Raw genomic sequence first — 17,577 nt, 5'->3', positions numbered from 1 at the left:
GCCTGGCGTGCTGCAGTCCATGGGGTCACAAAGAGTTGGACACGACTGAGCAACTGAACGACAATAACAGCTTTTCAACAGTGACAGAGGCACACCACAAGCCTGCCCTCCAGGTGACCCTGAAGGAAAGCCGTTGCCTGTAAAGTCCAGAGCAAGAGTGGAGGGAGAAGAGGAACCACTTGAATTCAAGTGACTTCTTAGAGCCCGGCTGTGGTGAGAGTGTGGCTCTCCAGTGAGCATGCTCCTCGGGGGAATTAGGTCAACTGTCTGGTCACTGGAGGACGTTACCCCTTAGGCCAGGCCATAGCAACTATTTACTTCCCACATCCTCAACGTCTCTGTGGTCTTCTGAAAACTGCCCCAGAAGTAGCTGTGGGAACTCAGCCGGTGCCCTCACTCTTGTTTACGCCTCCCCATCACCCTTCTCCCACTTAACAAAAGAGAAACAGATACCTCCAGCCGTCCCACACGTCTTACCACATACACAGCCCCAGTGTATGAAAACATGCACCAAACAACCCAGCAAAAGGAAACTTCAGATCCGAGAGAGGAAAGTCCCATGAGAGCAAAGCAGAGGGAGCTTTCTGGACGGAAATCCTCGCAGGGCAGAGCAGCCATCAGCCTGCCCTGCCCCAGCCGCTCACCTGCCTTGGTATTCAAGACAAGCATGCCGTGGTCGCCACCACAAAACAGTTTTGTGAATGGAAAACGATCGAGTAAAATTTTTTTTTCCCCTGTCAGAACACAATTTTATTTTATTTATTTTTTTTCCATTTATTTTTATTAGTTGGAGGCTAATTACTTTACATGATTGCAGTAGTTTTTGTCATACATTGAAATGAATTAGCCATGGATTTACATATATTCCCCATCCCGGTCCCTCCTCCCACCTCCCTCTCCACCCGATCCCTCTGGGTCTTCCCAGTGCACCAGGCCCGAGCACTTGTCTCATGCACCCAACCTGGGCTGGTGATCTGTTTCACCCTAGATAATATACATGTTTCGATGCTGTTCTCTTGAAACATCCCACCCTCGCCTTCTCCCAGAGTCCACAAGTCTGATCTATACATCTGAGTCTCTTTTTCTCTTTTGCATATAGGGTTATCATTACCATCTTTCTAAATTCCATATATGTGTGTTAGTATACGGTAATGGTCTTTATCTTTCTGGCTTACTTCGCTCTGTATAATGGGCTCCAGTTTCATCCATCTCATTAGAACTGATTCAAACGAATTCTTTTTAATGGCTGAGTAGTATTCCATGGTGTATATGTACCACAGCTTCCTCATCCATTCGTCTGCTGATGGGCATCTAGGTTGCTTCCATGTCCTGGCTATTATAAACAGTGCTGCGATGAACATTGGGGTGCACGTGTCTCTTTCAGATCTGGTTTCCTTGGTGTGTATGCCCAGAAGTGGGATTGCTGGGTCATATGGCAGTTCTATTTCCAGCTTTTTAAGAAATCTCCACACTGTTTTCCATAGTGGCTGTACTAATTTGCATTCCCACCAACAGTGTAAGAGGGTTCCCTTTTCTCCACACCCTCTCCAGCATTTATTGCTTGTAGACTTTTGGATAGCAGCCATCCTGACTGGTGTGTAATGGTACCTCATTGTGGTTTTGATTTGCATTTCTCTGATAATGAGTGATGTTGAGCATCTTTTTATGTGTTTGTTAGCCATCTGTATGTCTTCCTTGGAGAAATGTCTGTTTAGTTCTTTGGCCCATTTTTTGATTGGGTCATTTATTTTTCTGGAGTTGAGCTGGAGGAGTTGCTTGTATATTTTTGAGATTAATCCTTTGTCTGTTGCTTCGTTTGCTATTATTTTCTCCCAATCTGAGGGCTGTCTTTTCACCTTGCTTATAGTTTCCTTTGTTGTGCAAAAGCTTTTAAGTTTAATTAGGTCCCATTTGTTTATTTTTGCTTTTATTTCTAAAATTCTGGGATGTGGGTCACATAGGATCCTGCTGTGGTTTATGCCGGAGAGTGTTTTGCCTATGTTCTCCTCTAGGAGTTTTATAGTTTCTGGTCTTACATTTAGATCTTTAATCCATTTTGAGTTTATTTTTGTGTATGGTGTTAGAAAGTGTTCTAGTTTCATTCTTTTACAGGTGGTTGACCAGTTTTCCCAGCACCACTTGTTAAAGAGGTTGTCTTTTTTCCATTGTATATCCTTGCCTCCTTTGTCGAAGATAAGGTGACCATAGGTTCGTGGATTTATCTCTGGGCTTTCTATTCTGTTCCATTGATCTATATTTCTGTCTTTGTGCCAGTACCATACTGTCTTGATGACTGTGGCTTTGTAGTAGAGTCTGAAGTCAGGGAGATTGATTCCTCCAGTTCCATTCTTCTTTCTCAGGATTACTTTGGCTATTCGAGGTTTTTCGTATTTCCATACAAATTGTGAAATTATTTGTTCTAGTTCTGTGAAAAATACCGTTGGTAGTTTGATAGGGATTGCATTGAATCTATAGATTGCTTTGGGTAGTATAGCCATTTTGACAATATTGATTCTTCCAATCCATGAACACGGTATATTTCTCCATCTGTTTGTGTCCTCTTTGATTTCTTTCATCAGTGTTTTATAGTTTTCTATGTATAGGTCTTTTGTTTCTTTAGGTAGATATACTCCTAAGTATTTTATTCTTTTTGTTGCAATGGTGAATGGTATTGTTTCCTTAATTTTTCTTTCTGTTTTCTCATTGTTAGTGTATAGGAATGCAAGAGATTTCTGTGTGTTAATTTTATATCCTGCAACTTTACCGTATTCATTGATTAGCTCTAGTAATTTTCTGGTAGAGTCTTTAGGGTTTTCTATGTAGAGGATCATGTCATCTGCAAACAGAGAGAGTTTCCCTTCTTCTTTTCCTATCTGGATTCCTTTTACTTCTTTTTCTGCCCTGATTGCTGTGTCCAAAACTTCCAAAACTATGTTGAATAGTAGTGGTGAGAGTGGGCACCCTTGTCTTGTTCCTGATTTCAGGGGAAATGCTTTCAATTTTTCACCATTGAGGGTGATGCTTGCTGTGGGTTTGTCATATATAGCTTTTATTATGTTGAGGTATGTTCCTTCTATTCCTGCTTTCTGGAGAGTTTTAATCATAAATGGATGTTGAATTTTGTCAAAGGCTTTTTCTGCATCTATTGAGATAATCATATGGTTTTTATCTCTCAATTTGTTAATGTGGTGTATTACATTGATTGATTTGCAGATATTAAAGAATCCTTGCATTCCTGGGATAAAGCCCACTTGGTCATGATGTATGATTTTTTTAATATGTTGTTGGATTCTATTTGCTAGAATTTTGTTAAGGATTTTTGCATCTATGTTCATCAGTGATATTGGCCTGTAGTTTTCTTTTTTTGTGGCATCTTTGTCTGGTTTTGGAATTAGGGTGATGGTGGCCTCATAGAATGAGTTTGGAAGTTTACCTTCTTCTGCAATTTTCTGGAAGAGTTTGAGTAAGATAGGTGTTAGCTCTTCTCTAAATTTTTGGTAGAATTCAGCTGTGAAGCCATCTGGTCCTGGGCTTTTGTTTGCTGGAAGATTTCTGATTACAGTTTCGATTTCCTTGCTTGTGATCATTTTGTTAAGATCTTCTATTTCTTCCTGGTTCAGTTTTGGAAAGTTATACTTCTCTAAGAACTTGTCCGTTTCTTCCAAGTTGTCCATTTTATTGGCATAGAGCTGCTGGTAGTAGTCTCTCATGATCCTTTGTATTTCAGTGTTGTCTGTTGTGATCTCTCCATTTTCATTTCTAATTTTGTTAATTTGGTTCTTCTCCCTTTGTTTCTTAATGAGTCTTGCTAATGCTTTGTCAATTTTGTTTATTTTTTCAAAAAACCAGCTTTTAGCTTTGTTAATTTTTGCTATGATCTCTTTAGTTTCTTTTGCATTTATTTCTGCCCCACTTTTTAAGATTTCTTTCCTTCTACTAACCCTGGGGTTCTTCATTTCTTCCTCCTCTAGTTGCTTTAAGTGTAGAGTTAGGTTATTTATTTGACTTTTTTCTTGTTTCTTGAGGTAGGCCTGTAATGCTATGAATCTTCCCCTTAGCACTGCTTTTACAGTGTCCCATAGGTTTTGGGTTGTTGTGTTTTCATTTTCATTCATTTCTATGGATATTTTGATTTCTTTTTTGATTTCTTCTATGATTTGTTGGTTATTCAGAAGCGTGTTGTTTAGCCTCCATATGTTTGAATTTTTAATAATTTTTTTCCTGTAATTGAGATCTAATCTTACTGCACTGTGGTCAGAAAAGATGACTGGAATGATTTCAATCTTTTTGAATTTACCAAGACTAGATTTATGGCCCAGGATGTGATCTATTCTGGAGAAGGTTCCGTGTGCACTTGAGAAAAAGGTGAAGTTGATTGTTTTGGGGTGAAACGTCCTATAGATGTCAATTAGGTCTAGCTGGTCCATTGTGTCCGTTAAAGTTTGTGTTTCCTTGTTCATTTTCTGTTTAGTTGATCTATCCATAGTTGTGAGTGGGGTATTAAAGTCTCCTACTATTATTGCGTTACTATTAATTTCCTCTTTCATACTCGTTAGCGTTTGCCTTACATATTGCGGTGCTCCTATGTTGGGTGCATATATATTTATAATTGTTATATCTTCTTCTTGGATTGATCCTTTGATCATTATGTAGTGTCCATCTTTGTCTCTTTTCACAGCCTTTATTTGAAAGTCTATATTATCTGATATGAGTATTGCGACTCCTGCTTTCTTTTGGTCTCCGTTTGTGTGAAATATTTTTTTCCAGCCCTTCACTTTTAGTCTGTATGTGTCCCTTGCTTTGAGGTGGGTCTCTTGTAGACAGCATATACAGGGGTCTTGCTTTTGTATCCATTCAGCCAGCCTTTGTCTTTTGGTTGGGGCATTCAACCCATTTACATTTAAGGTAATTATTGATAGGTATGGTCCCGTTGCCATTTATTTTGTTGTTTGGGGTTCATGTTTATACCACCTTTCTGTGTTTCCTGTCTAGAGAAGATCCTTTAGTATTTGTTGAAGGGCTGGTTTGGTGGTGCTGAATTCTCTCAGCTTTTGCTTGTCTGTAAAGCTTTTGAGTTCTCCTTCATATCTCAATGAGATCCTTGCTGGGTACAGTAATCTAGGTTGTAGGTTATTCTCTTTCATTACTTTAAGTATGTTCTGCCATTCCCTTCTGGCCTGAAGGGTTTCTATTGATAGATCAGCTGTTATCCTTATGGGAATCCCTTTGTGTGTTATTTGTTGTTTCTCCCTTGCTGCTTTTAATATTTGTTCTTTGTGTTTGATCTTTGTTAATTTGATTAATATGTGTCTTGGGGTGTTTCGCCTTGGGTTTATCCTGTTTGGGACTCTCTGGGTTTCTTGGACTTGGTTGGCCATTTCCTTCCCCATTTTAGGGAAGTTTTCAGCTATTATCTCCTCGAGTAACTTCTCATGGCCTTTCTTTTTGTCTTCTTCTTCTGGGACTCCTATGATTCGAATGTTGGGGCATTTCACATTGTCCCAGAGGTCCCTGAGGTTTTCCTCATTTCTTTTGATTCTTTTTTCTTTTTTCCTCTCTGCTTCATTTATTTCCACCATTTTATCTTCTAACTCACTTATCCTATCTTCTGTCTCTGTTATTCTACTCATGGTTCCCTCCAGAGTCAGAACACAATTTTAATTTGTCCACTGGCTTGACAGTGGAGGCTGACTTTGCCCATGAGGAGATTCAGGGGGCATTTTTTAAATCTATTTTATTTTACTTTACTATTTCATTTCATTTCATTCATTTTTATTATTTCAAAATATATTTTTAAAAAAATTTTGCCACCCTGCATGGCATGTGGGATCTTAGTTTCCTGGCCAGGGTTGGAACCCATGCCACCTGCAGTAGTAGTGTAGAAGCTAAATGTCTGGACCAACAGGGAAGTCCCTAGATGTCAACTTCAAAATGTGCAGGGGGCACATACTTGCTCGCTATCTTAGGGGACATAGAAATGAAGATTGAGGATCTCTATGTTAGTCCCTCGGTCATTTCTAACTCTTTGTGACCCCGACTGCAGCACGCCAGGCCTCCCCGTCCATCGCCAGCTCCAAGAGCTGCTCCAAGACGGAGCGAAGCCTGGAGTGATGCAGTCCACGGGGTCGCAAAGAGTCGGACATGACCGAGCGACTGAACTGAACGGAGGGATCTTCAGGATCTTCCCTGGTGGCTCGGATGGTAAAGAATCTGCATACAACGCAGGAGACTAGGGTTCAATCCCTGGGTCAGGAAGATCCCCTGAGAAGGAATGGCTACCCACTCCAGTATTCTGGCCTGGAGAATTCCATGGACAGAGGAGCCTGGTGGGCTACACTCTGTGGGGGCAAAAAGAGTCAGACACGACTGACGGACTAACAGAGGGATCCTCAAGCTTCCTTCCTGAGTCCCCTAAAATAGTTGTGAGCTATTATGTGCCCCCTGCACATTTTAAAGTTGACATCTAAGGACTTCCCTGTTGGTCTAGCTGTTTAGTCTCTGCACTTCCACTGCAGGTGGCATGGGTCCAACCCTGGTCAAAGAACTAAAATCCCACATGCTGTGCAGTATGGCAAAAAAAAAAAAAAAAAAAAAAAATTGAAATAATAAAAATTAATGAAATGAAATAAAATAGTAAAGTAAAATAAAATGGATAAAAATCCCAGTTTTAGGGATTTCTATAGATAAATATCCCTAGACCTTCACGTCCTCTTCAAACTAACCAATGTTCAGAAAATTAACATAAACTGCTGAGCTGAAATTCTAGTTTAATCCTGAAGAAGGCAGCATTGCTTAAATGTTCAGTTCACTTCAGTTGCTCAGCCCTGTCAGACTCTACAGAGCTAAAAAAATATTTTTCCTAATGGTTCTCTCTAAGCTATCTCATCCTAAAGGAGATCAGTCCTGAGTGTTCATTGGAAGGACTGATGTTGAAGCTGAAATACTTTGGCCACCTGAGTTGAAGAGCTGACTCATTTGAAAAGACCCTGATGTTGGGGAAGATTGAAGGTGGGAGAAGGGGAAGACAGAGGATGAGATGCTTGGATGGCATCACCGACTCCATGGACATGAGTTTGAGTAAACTCCAGGAGTTGGTGATGGACAGGGAGGCCTAGCGTTCTGCAGTCCTTGGGGTCACAAAGAGTCGGACACGACTGAGTGGCTGAGTTGAACTGAACTGAAGCTAACTCTCCTTATTTGCCTTCAGATAATTTTACTTCAAATAAGAATGAACTTTAGCATTTGAAGGCTTGAGGAGAGAGTAGCTGTCTTTTCAGAACAGAAAGGCGTCTGTGTCAAGCACATTTTTTCAAGACTGAAACAGTATTATTATTTGTTTGCTTAAAAAAAAAAAAACAATTTCTTGAGTTCCAATAGCAAATAGATACTCAAAAAAGTGCTTCCCTGGTAGTTCAGCTGCTAAAGAATCTGCCTGCAATGCAGGAGACCTGGGTTCAATCTCTGGGTTGAGAAGATCCCCTGGAGGAGGGCATGGCAACCCACTCCAGTACTCTTGCCTGGAGAATGCCCATGGACAGTGGAGCCTGGCGGGCTACAGTCCACGGGGTTGCAGAGTTGGATACAACTGAGTGAATAAGCACAGCACAGCTCAGAAAAGTGTTTGATACTTGGACAGTCATGCTACCTCCAACTCCAGGGAAGTTTTTGGTTAAACACGCAGGATACTTTTGTGTCTACATGACTCCCAGGCAAGGCTCACCCACATCCCCTGAAAGCCCACCTCACTCATTGCTTGAGCCTAGCAGTGCCCGGAGGGGTCAGACACGTTGTATAAATAAAGAGGACTTTGGTACTGTGACACACAATGGCCTAAACGTGACTATAGCTGTTTACAGTTCTCGATGACTCCAGGAAATTATGTTCTGATGTCATTTCACTAAGAAAATCATGTGGTTTCCTTATGGGGAGTTAATTATTGCCAGGTCTTGAATAAATGGTGGTCAAAAATTTACATTGAAAGCACAGATAAAGCATGTAGACAGATAATCCATGGCTCACATGGAACACTACCCTGTCAGGAACTGGAAGCTTCTTCAAAGATGAGATGGGGAAGCACAATGAAGTTGAAAGGAAGAGCGTGAAGTAGTGAGTTCTGACTCTCAGACTCTCAATTCCTCTTTTTTTTTTTTTAAATTGGAGGATAATTGCTTTGCAGTGTTGTGTTCGTTTCTTCTCAATTCCTTTTTCCAGTGATGTGTCCACTCCCAGCTAAGAGGCTACACACTTCTCGTTCTACATGTAAAAACTGCCTTCCAGCAAGTTTCAACTTGTGAGTGTTGGTTGCCTCCACTAGGGTATTTGAATGTTTGTTTAAATAGAACTGAAATAGATGATTTTGCTCTGAGTAGAAGGAATTCCAGCCTCAGAGACAGGTGTGGGAGGCGGCTTTTGCAGAGGGTGAGTTCTGTTGCTGAGATGGCTGGGCAGGTGTGAAAGGAGCCCACAGACTCCACGCAGCCCTTCAGACATCTCATCAGCACCTTGACACCACCGAAACAGAATGTCAGGTCAAGGGATCTGCTGCTTTCAAGGCACTGAAAGTTTTAAATATAATCTACAACAATCAAACCACAAAACCAAAGGCACAAGACATGCATGCCTGTGTCTGTGTGTGTATATATGTGTATATATATGTATGTGTGTGTATGTGCATGCATGCTCAGCCACTGAAGTCATGTCAGATCTGTTTTGCAATGCCATGGACGGTAGCCCGTCAGGCTCCTCTGTCCATGAAATTCTCCAGGCAAGAACACTGGAGTGGGTTGCCATTTCCTTCTCCAATGCATGAAAGTGAAAAGTGAAATTGAAGTCGCTCAGTCGTGTACGACTCTTAGCGACCACATGGACTGCAGTCTACCAGGCTCTTCCGTCCATGGGATTTTCCAGGCAAGAGTACTGGAGTGGGGTGCCATTGCCTTCTCCAATTTAAGCACATGATTAACTGCAAAACTATAATGCTTGCTATATCAGGAACTGTATATCCTACTAGGAAGGAATCTGTCATCACCACCACCAAAGGCAAACAGTTATTAATTAAACATCCATGTTCACATGGCATTTTCCTGAGCATAAAAAACCTCCTGCAGCTCTCCCTGAGTTTACCTTTGTGTTAAATACCAGTGTGGGCCCTTCCATAGAGGGAGAGGCAGACAGAAATGAACAACAAGGACCAGGAGTTGATCAAATTAATATAAACACACTCTGTGGTTGGTGGAGACAGGCGTCCGGACTGCATGACATCCTGGCCTTGGCTGGGCCCTATTTCTTCATTTAACCATACTACTTATGATCTTGGTTAACTGTTAACCTGACTTATTCGGGTTCTGGCTTATTGCAGACTAAACCACTGGCTTCCTATTTCCAGATGACAATATCAAATACAGCGGAATGAATATTTACACTCTCCAAAAATCTTGTGTTGAAATTCTAACCCTCAGGGTGTTGGTATTAGAAAGTGGGACCTTTGAGAGATGGCATTTTTCGTGAAAGGTTATGAGAGTGGAGTCCTCGGGAAGGAGATTAGGAGGCTTATAAAAGAGACCCCTGGGAGCTGCCTCACCCCTTCTACCATGTGAAGACACAGCAAGAAGTTTCCCATCTGTGAATAGGAAATGAGCCATTGTTGGACATCAAATCTGCCAGGACCTTGATCTTGGACTTCCCAGACTCCAGAACTGTAAAAAACACATTTCTGTTGTTTAAGTCATGCAGTCTAAGGTAATTTGTTATAGCAGCTTGAACAGACTAAGACCCAAGGTAAAGGCCATGTTTACTATGCATAGGCTTCAGGGTCCCAGAAACTAGTATTGTCTTCTGGGTACCAAAGAATGGGACCCAGGAAACCGGTGAACTGGAAGTCTACTGGAAGATTACTTCTAGTTTACTATTAACTGGAAAACTCAGTCCTAGCCCATCTTAAATAGAGCTTTTGCCAGGGTGGTCTCTAAGTCAATAGGGCAAGGGGAAGGAGGGAACAGAAGACATTATAGTTCATGTTCCTTGAGAGTCTTACTTGCATTTCTTCACCCTCAATAAGACTATTCCAGGGGATTAACCGCAGAGATGCCAGGGAGACAGCATCTTTGACTTTCAAGAGGGAACTTTCAAGGTTAAAAACCACATTCTAAACTTCAGCAACATCAGACCAGGCTCTGCCCAGGATAACACATACCCCTAGGAAGAAGTGGGGGCTTCCCTGGTGGCTCAGATGATAAAGAATCTGCCTGCAATGCGGGATACCTGGGTTTGATCCCTGGGCCAGGAAGATCCCCTGGAGAAGGGCATGGCAGCCCACTCCAGTATTCTTGCCTGGAGAATTACATAGACAGAGGAACCTAGAGGGCTACAGTCAATGGGGTCGCAAAGAGACACAACTGAACAACTTTTTAACTTTTGGAAGAAGCATCGCTTGCCCCAGGAACCCAGAAGTCCACCCTTCCAGGCACTTGCTCGGTGACTCAGATCCTAGGATGTTTGGTGACCCTTGGGTGTGATAATGGCTTTGAAGTTTGTGAAAAATTAGTTGAAGAGGAAAGACGTCAGCCCCACACACCACTGCCCACCCACCCCAAAGAATGAAAGGTCTTGGAAAGGTCTCTAAAGAATACAATGACCAGACACAGAGCTTTAGCTTAGTGGTTTGATTCTTCTTTTTTTTTTTTTTTTTTCAAATAGTCATGCCTTCCTTTACAGTCTCAGAGGGAGTCTGAAATTCACCCAAATTCTTAAAATAAATCCAATTTAACTTAGAAAAATTACTGTATGTCTAAAAACATTTTTAGAAGAAGATAGAGGAGGGTCTTCCTACACAAAATAACAATAATAAAATGATTGAATTCATTAAAAACCATGTACCAGTTATTTATATGTATTATATATAGTGTATAGCTATAGCTATATCTGGGCTTCACTTGTGGCTCAGATGTTAAAGAGTCCACCTGCAATGCAGGAGACCCAGGTTTGATCCCTGGGTTGGAATGGTCCCCTGGAGAAGGAAATGGCAATTCACTCCAGTATTCTTGCCTGGGAAATCCCATGGACAGAGAAGTCTGGCAGGCTATAACCCACGGGGTAGCAAAGAGTCGCATAGGACTGAGCGTCTAAACAGAAACAACATGTATCTGTATCTGTCTAGCCTGAAGAGAAAGGATACTAATGAGCAGGACCTCAGTTATTCCTGCCAGGCATTTTGTAACATCACCTCCCTCAAACTTCCTAGACAATCACATGAGGAAATGGGGGGTTTTGCCAAGATCCGGCAGCTGATGAAATCAGGTGGGATCAAATCTAGATCTAATGAGCCAGAAGCCAGTGTTCCTAGCTGACTCTGTTCCACCAACTTCCTGGTCATACTCAAAGTGGGAAGAAGAAAGGTTTCATGAAGATCTTCAAAAACAAAAGAAGGCTATTGCATCTGATTGGTATCAGCCTTTGTAAGTAAGTATCATTGGTACTTACCAGGTCTTCCCTTGTGGCTCAGACGGTAAAGAATCTGCCTGCAATCCAGGCAACCCAGGTTCAATCTCTGGGTTGGGGAGATCCCCTGGGGAAGGAAACGGCAATCCACTTCAATATTCTTGTCTGGAGAATTCCACGGACAGAGGAGCCTGGTGGGCTACAGTCCATGGGGTTGCAAACAGTCAGACACGACTGAGTGACTAACACTTGCTTACTTACTATCACTGGTAAATATAATATCCATGGTTTATAGTTAACATTGCTTCCATCTGTGTCTTTAAAAAATTTTTTTTTAATTAATTAATTTGGCTGCACTGGGTGTTGATTGGGGCACATGGGGATCTAGTTCCCTGACCAGGTATCAAACCCAGGCCCCCTGCATTGAAAGCACAGAGTCTTAGCCACTGGACCACTAGGGAAGTCCCTCTAGCTGTGTCTTAAAGGGAGAAAGGGAATGGGAGAAGGAAAACGGAGAGGGGAGGACAAGAGTTAAAGCAGCTTTGAAATCTTTGACGAGTCTACTCTTTGTCCCACTAGGCAAAAGGAGAGCACACTTTCTGGGAGAAAAGTCAAGTCATTCCCCATGGCACATCACTCCCCGAGAACGACTGGTTACCTCCTTCAGAGGGAGGTGTGTGATTCCTGCTGGCAGGGTGAAGCACCTGGCTTCAGGAAGGATGAGACATTAGGAGATGTAATCCATTTCATCCTAAAGACCTGGGCAGGGCAGCCTTTAGAAGGCCATTCCTTGCTCCACAAGCCCCGAGGATTTGAATGCCAGCCAGAATGACGCCAAGGAGCCTTCCTCTTTCCTGATGGCGTGGCCAAGAAACCTCATTCCAGGGACCGGCTTCCTGGCCAGATGTTTGTCATCCACACCTGCGGACCTTAGGAAACCTAGGGTGACCTCAGTAGGTGCAGCCTTGACTTCCTTCCCACCACCACCCTTCAGATGTGGAAACTGAATGAAAATCCTCACCGGGACCATCCGCTCAAGCAAATGGGTCAGGGTGGAGAACTTCCTCGCTTAATGGTCAGTAAGTCAGGTGTTGGGCCGCCTCCTGGCACATCTGATCAAAGGACAAGACCATCCAGGCAGTGGGTCAGGCTGTTTTCTTGCAGGATGATGTGGCTGGGCTTCTATTTTGTGGCTCATCTAGAAGCAGACGGTATTTATGTATTTATTTAGGCTGTTCCAGATCTTTGTTTCAGCCTGTGGGCTTCTCTAGTTGCGGCTCAGTTGCCCTGAGACATGTGGGATCTTTCCGGACCAGGAATCGAACCCATGTCCCCTGCATTGGAAGTCAGATTCTTAACCACTGGACTACCAGGGAAGTCCCAGATGGTTCTGATTCTCTAGTGATACTCCCAGAGCCTGTGCTCGAGCAAGGAAGTTACCACGTTGGATTAAGCCAGACAATCAGACAGCTGCCTTTGTGCACTGTATTTTCTTAGCCTCTCCCAAAAGGGCCATTTCTGAACTGGCCTTTCATAGACTGCCCCCTTTTGCACTAGTGAACACTATGCCAGCTGTAGGGCCATTTCGGTGATACTACTAAGTGCTAAATTGGTTTAGTCGTGTCCTAACTCTTTGCAGTCTTATGGACTGTAGCCCACCAGGCTTCTCTGTCCATGAGATTCTCCCGGCACAAGTACTGGGGTGGGTTGCCATTTCCTCCTTGAGGTGATCTTCCCGACTCAGGGATCAAACCTGCATCTTTTACGTCTCCTACATCGGCAGGCAGGTGCTTTACCACTAACGCCAGATGGGAAGCTGGTGCTACTAAGGATGTGGCCCAATCCAGCTGACAGCATTGATCCCCTTTTTCAGGCCTCTTAAGAGAAGTGCCTCTAGGTTTGAATAACCAGAAAAATGTGTGTTTCTCCTGAATGTGAGCCTGTGTTCTTTTCCAGGCATAATGAATCTGGTAACTTACAGAATTTTTCTCTTTACTTTGGATGTTGGGAAATTCAAAGCTAAACACATTGCCTACTTCCAACAACTTGCACAGTACTACAGCGCATGTATTGTCTGTACACCCTTTGCACTTGTGTTCATCCTGTTTTCCTACCCTTGCTTTCTTTTTGCCCTAATTGCTTCATCTCTTAGTTGTTGTTGATCACATTGGATATACTCTAAGGGTTCCCTGTATTAGTCAGAGTAGGCCTACTAAAATCACAAATGGCTCCAAAATCTCAAAGCAGTGAGGATGACCTCTGAGTTGGGCTTCACAGGTGACTCAGCAGTAAAGAATCCACCTGATAATTCAAGGAGACACAGAAGGCGTGGGTTTAAACCCCGGGTGGGGAAGGTCCCCCGGAGAAGGAAATAGTAACACACCACAGTATTCTTGCCTTGGAAATCCCATAGACAGAGGAGCCTGGTAGGCTACAGTGCACGGGGTTAGAGTGAGACCCGACAGAGCAACTGGGCACACACACTTGGCCTCTCACTTGACTTAAGTCTAATGCAGCTATTAGGTGGTGATTCCCCTCCTCAGGAACCCAAGTCCTTTTCACCATGAGGTAGAAAGATAGGAAGCATATCAGAAAACTGACTGCTTCAACCTGGAAAGCACACACCATTTCTTTGCACTTGCCATTGGCCAATACTAGTCACACAGATGCAAAATTTCTTGGAAATATATTTCCCAGTTGGGCACACTCTTCCTCCAAGCAACTCTATACGGGAAGGAACATGAATCTTTGATGGTCGGCTCTCCTTTCTCTGCCACACTCCCTAAATTGTTCTTGGAATAAGAAAATTAAACTAACTCAATAGACACTAGATAAAAAGAAAATTTCTCCTTGACAAAGAACTGATCACTCCAAAAATAACCAGAATTGGTAAAGATCTATGGCTGGACTCTATGCTGGGTATTGTAGTTGACACGAAAATGTGAGTTATACAGTTCTTGCCTTCAAGAGGATTACAGTGTTGCATGTACACCTTCTGCACTTCCACTTCCATGGTTAGGTAGAGATGTAGCCACCCTCAAAATCATTCTCTGGTAGAGACATCATTCTACCAGATATCTTTCCTGTCCTCATTAAACTCTGTAAAGAGAAGAGTCAGACATGACAAGGAGCTAGCTTGTTCTGCGGCATAAACCAAAGACCTTCTGAAGCCACCTTTAGGGCAGCCAGTGAGAAGTAAAGAGGCAGATACTCTTCATTTCTGGCCTTGGGTAAAGGGTTTAATTTCCTCTTGCCTGGATTCCTAACCTGTAAATTGGAGATAATGATGTTTGCCTACCTTGCCTTCAGAATTAATTAGTGGTTGTGTTGTGCTTTTTGTCTATAGATGAAAGGCTTTCATGTGAACATCATTACCATCATCATCATGACCATTATTACCTTGGGTACTGAAGATAAAGCGATGGAATTCCTACACAAAGTTTCCAGGAGACTTGAGCTTTCTAACCTTTCAACCTCCTCCTCTACACTTTTAAAAAGAACTAACCCACTTTCCCCCTCTTTCTGACCCTGCTGTCAAGGACAGAGAAAATGAGAGCTAGTCGTCATTTCTTAAAGACCTGTGTTTCACACACCCCAACTTGACGATGACTTTCTCCCAGGAATCAAGGCTATACCATTTCAACCACTCCCCAAATCCAGATGTAAGAGATAGATCAGAAAACAAGGGAAGGGAAAACACTTAAAAGAAATTTTAAAACATCTCAGAACTCTTCAAAAAATTATTTCATTTTTTTTTCTCCCAGACATCTAACTATATATATTTACATTTTCTATTTACTTGATGACATTATAAGGAAGAGTATTATTTCCTTTCTTCCAGGTAACTCAGTGGTAAAGAATCTGCCTGCCAATGCAGGAGGGGTGGGTTCAATCCCTGGGTCGGGAAGATCCCCTGGAGGAAGGCATGGCAACCCTCTCCAGTATTTTTGCTTGGATAAACCCATGACAGAGAAGTCTGATAAGCTACAATCCACAGGGTTGCAAAGAGCCAGACACGACTGGACACGCATACAGAGGCACAATTATTTCCTTTGAACTTAGTACCATGGGCTGGTTCCCAAGTTCTAGGGAGCTTGTCTGTCTCTGAACTCAGTAAAAGGTCAAACTCTGATGTGAAAACTGGAGTCCTTCCAGGGAGATTGACAAGGCTTTGGACAACATCCTACTTTTGGAAGTGGGAGCTAGGAGCAGAGGTACTGTGGGTGATGAAATGATAGAAGTAGCACCAAGAAAACAGGGTCAGGTTATCAGAGAAGAACCTGAAGTTTCCTTGGTACCTAGATTTAGTGTTCCTGAGCCAGTACTGAGTTGGCGTAACCCAATGGGGACTTATAAACAGTCCCAGTTCCCAGGACTAGCTTAATTGGGGTCATGATATTTCTGGGATGCCAATAAAATAGTTTGCTAAAGCAGTGTAAACCCTTTCACTTATCATTGATGCTGGTACTTCCTCATTCTAAATGAGCCCTGAAATGTGAAAGCTGGTCGGGATTGGAAAAGCTGGAATGAGTCAGCTACCGCAGTGATTCCAGCCCCAGCTTGCCTTGTTTCCAGTGACAAGTTGCACAAGGGGAGTAAAGTTTGATTCTGAGTTCTTGGTGACTCATATGTTAGTCAGGCAGGTAATGATCGCAGCAAATATGTTTATGCCTCTTCCTGTGTGCTAGGCATTGTTCTACTCCCTTGGCATGGAATAAGTCATTTAATCCACCCTAGGAGGCAATTTCTATTATTACTCCTACTTTAGAGATAAGGAAACAGAGGCAGAAAGGGTTTAACTGTCTTATGCAAGCTTTCATGGCCAGGCAGAGGCAGAGCCAGTCTTTGAACCCAAGCTATCTATACTTGGAGCCCCTAAACTACGGTGACTCCGCTGCTACTGCTGCTAAGTCACTTCAGTCGTGTCCTGCTCTGTGCGACCCCATAGACGGCAGCCCACCAGGCTCCTCTGTCCACAGGAATCTCTAGGTAAGAACACTGGAGTGGGTTGCCATTTCCAACAGTGACTCTATGAGTGTTCTTTTCTGTGTTGTGTAGCATTTCTCTGTATCAGGAAGTCAGTCCCTATTCCTGGACTGAATTTAAATGATCAGTTTTTTTTCCCACAAGTTAGAATTTTCATACCTACATAAGACCTGCAAATATTGGGTTGCCCAAAATGTTTGATTCTTTTGGCCAACCCAATATGGTCAACCACAAAGCAGGGAAAAGGCAGAGCTCAGCAGAATGGATGCCACCTAGTGACCCCAAGGTACAGATAGAAACATGCACTGTTGCTGGAGGTGAAAGGAGGGTGCTGAGGGCATGGGTCCAGTCCTTCCATGGCCGAGACAGGGTTTGTTTTGTTTTGTTTTTTTTTTTAAAAAAGCATTCTAAACCTAGATGGAGATATCTGTTGCTGATGAGAAAATCTCTCAGGAGGTAGAAGAGACAAGAGGTCTTTTTAACAAACGGTGCTGGAACAACTGGAGATCCACAGGCCAAAAATCCCCAAATTAATCTAAGTGTAGATTTTACACTTTTGGCAAAAATTAACCCCAGATGAGTCATAGACCTAAATGTAAATTCAGAACTATAAAACTTCTAGAAGATAACACAGGAGAAAATCTAGGTGACCTTGGGTTTGACATAACTTTAAAAATAGAACACCAAAAGCACAATCCAAAATGATGTCAGACTTAAAATCAAAATCTACTACACAAAAGACATCGTTAAGGGAACGAGAAGACAAGTCACAGATTGGGAGAAAATATTTGCAAAACGTATCTGATAAAAAGGACTTGTATTCAGAATATACAAAGAACTCAAACCCAACAATAAGGAAACAAACCACCCAATTTTAAAAAGCAAAAGGTCTGAATAGACAGCACACCAAAAAAGATATACAGATGGAGAACAAGCACATGAAAAGATGCCCCTTGTCATATGTGACTGGGGAATTGCAAATTAAAATAACTATGAGTTACCACTGTACATTGATTTGGAGTGGCTAGCATCAAAAAAAAAGAAAAAACCACCAAAAACAAAAATCCAACACCACCAAATTCTGGAAAGCATGCAGAGCAAGGGCCCCCCTCATTTGTTTTTGTTGCTGGTTGGAAGGCAAAGTAGTACAGCCAC

Source organism: Odocoileus virginianus, chromosome 8, assembly GCF_023699985.2.
Source record: "Odocoileus virginianus isolate 20LAN1187 ecotype Illinois chromosome 8, Ovbor_1.2, whole genome shotgun sequence".
Lineage (NCBI taxonomy): Eukaryota > Metazoa > Chordata > Mammalia > Artiodactyla > Cervidae > Odocoileus > Odocoileus virginianus.
Note: the sequence above shows the minus strand (reverse complement) of the source record.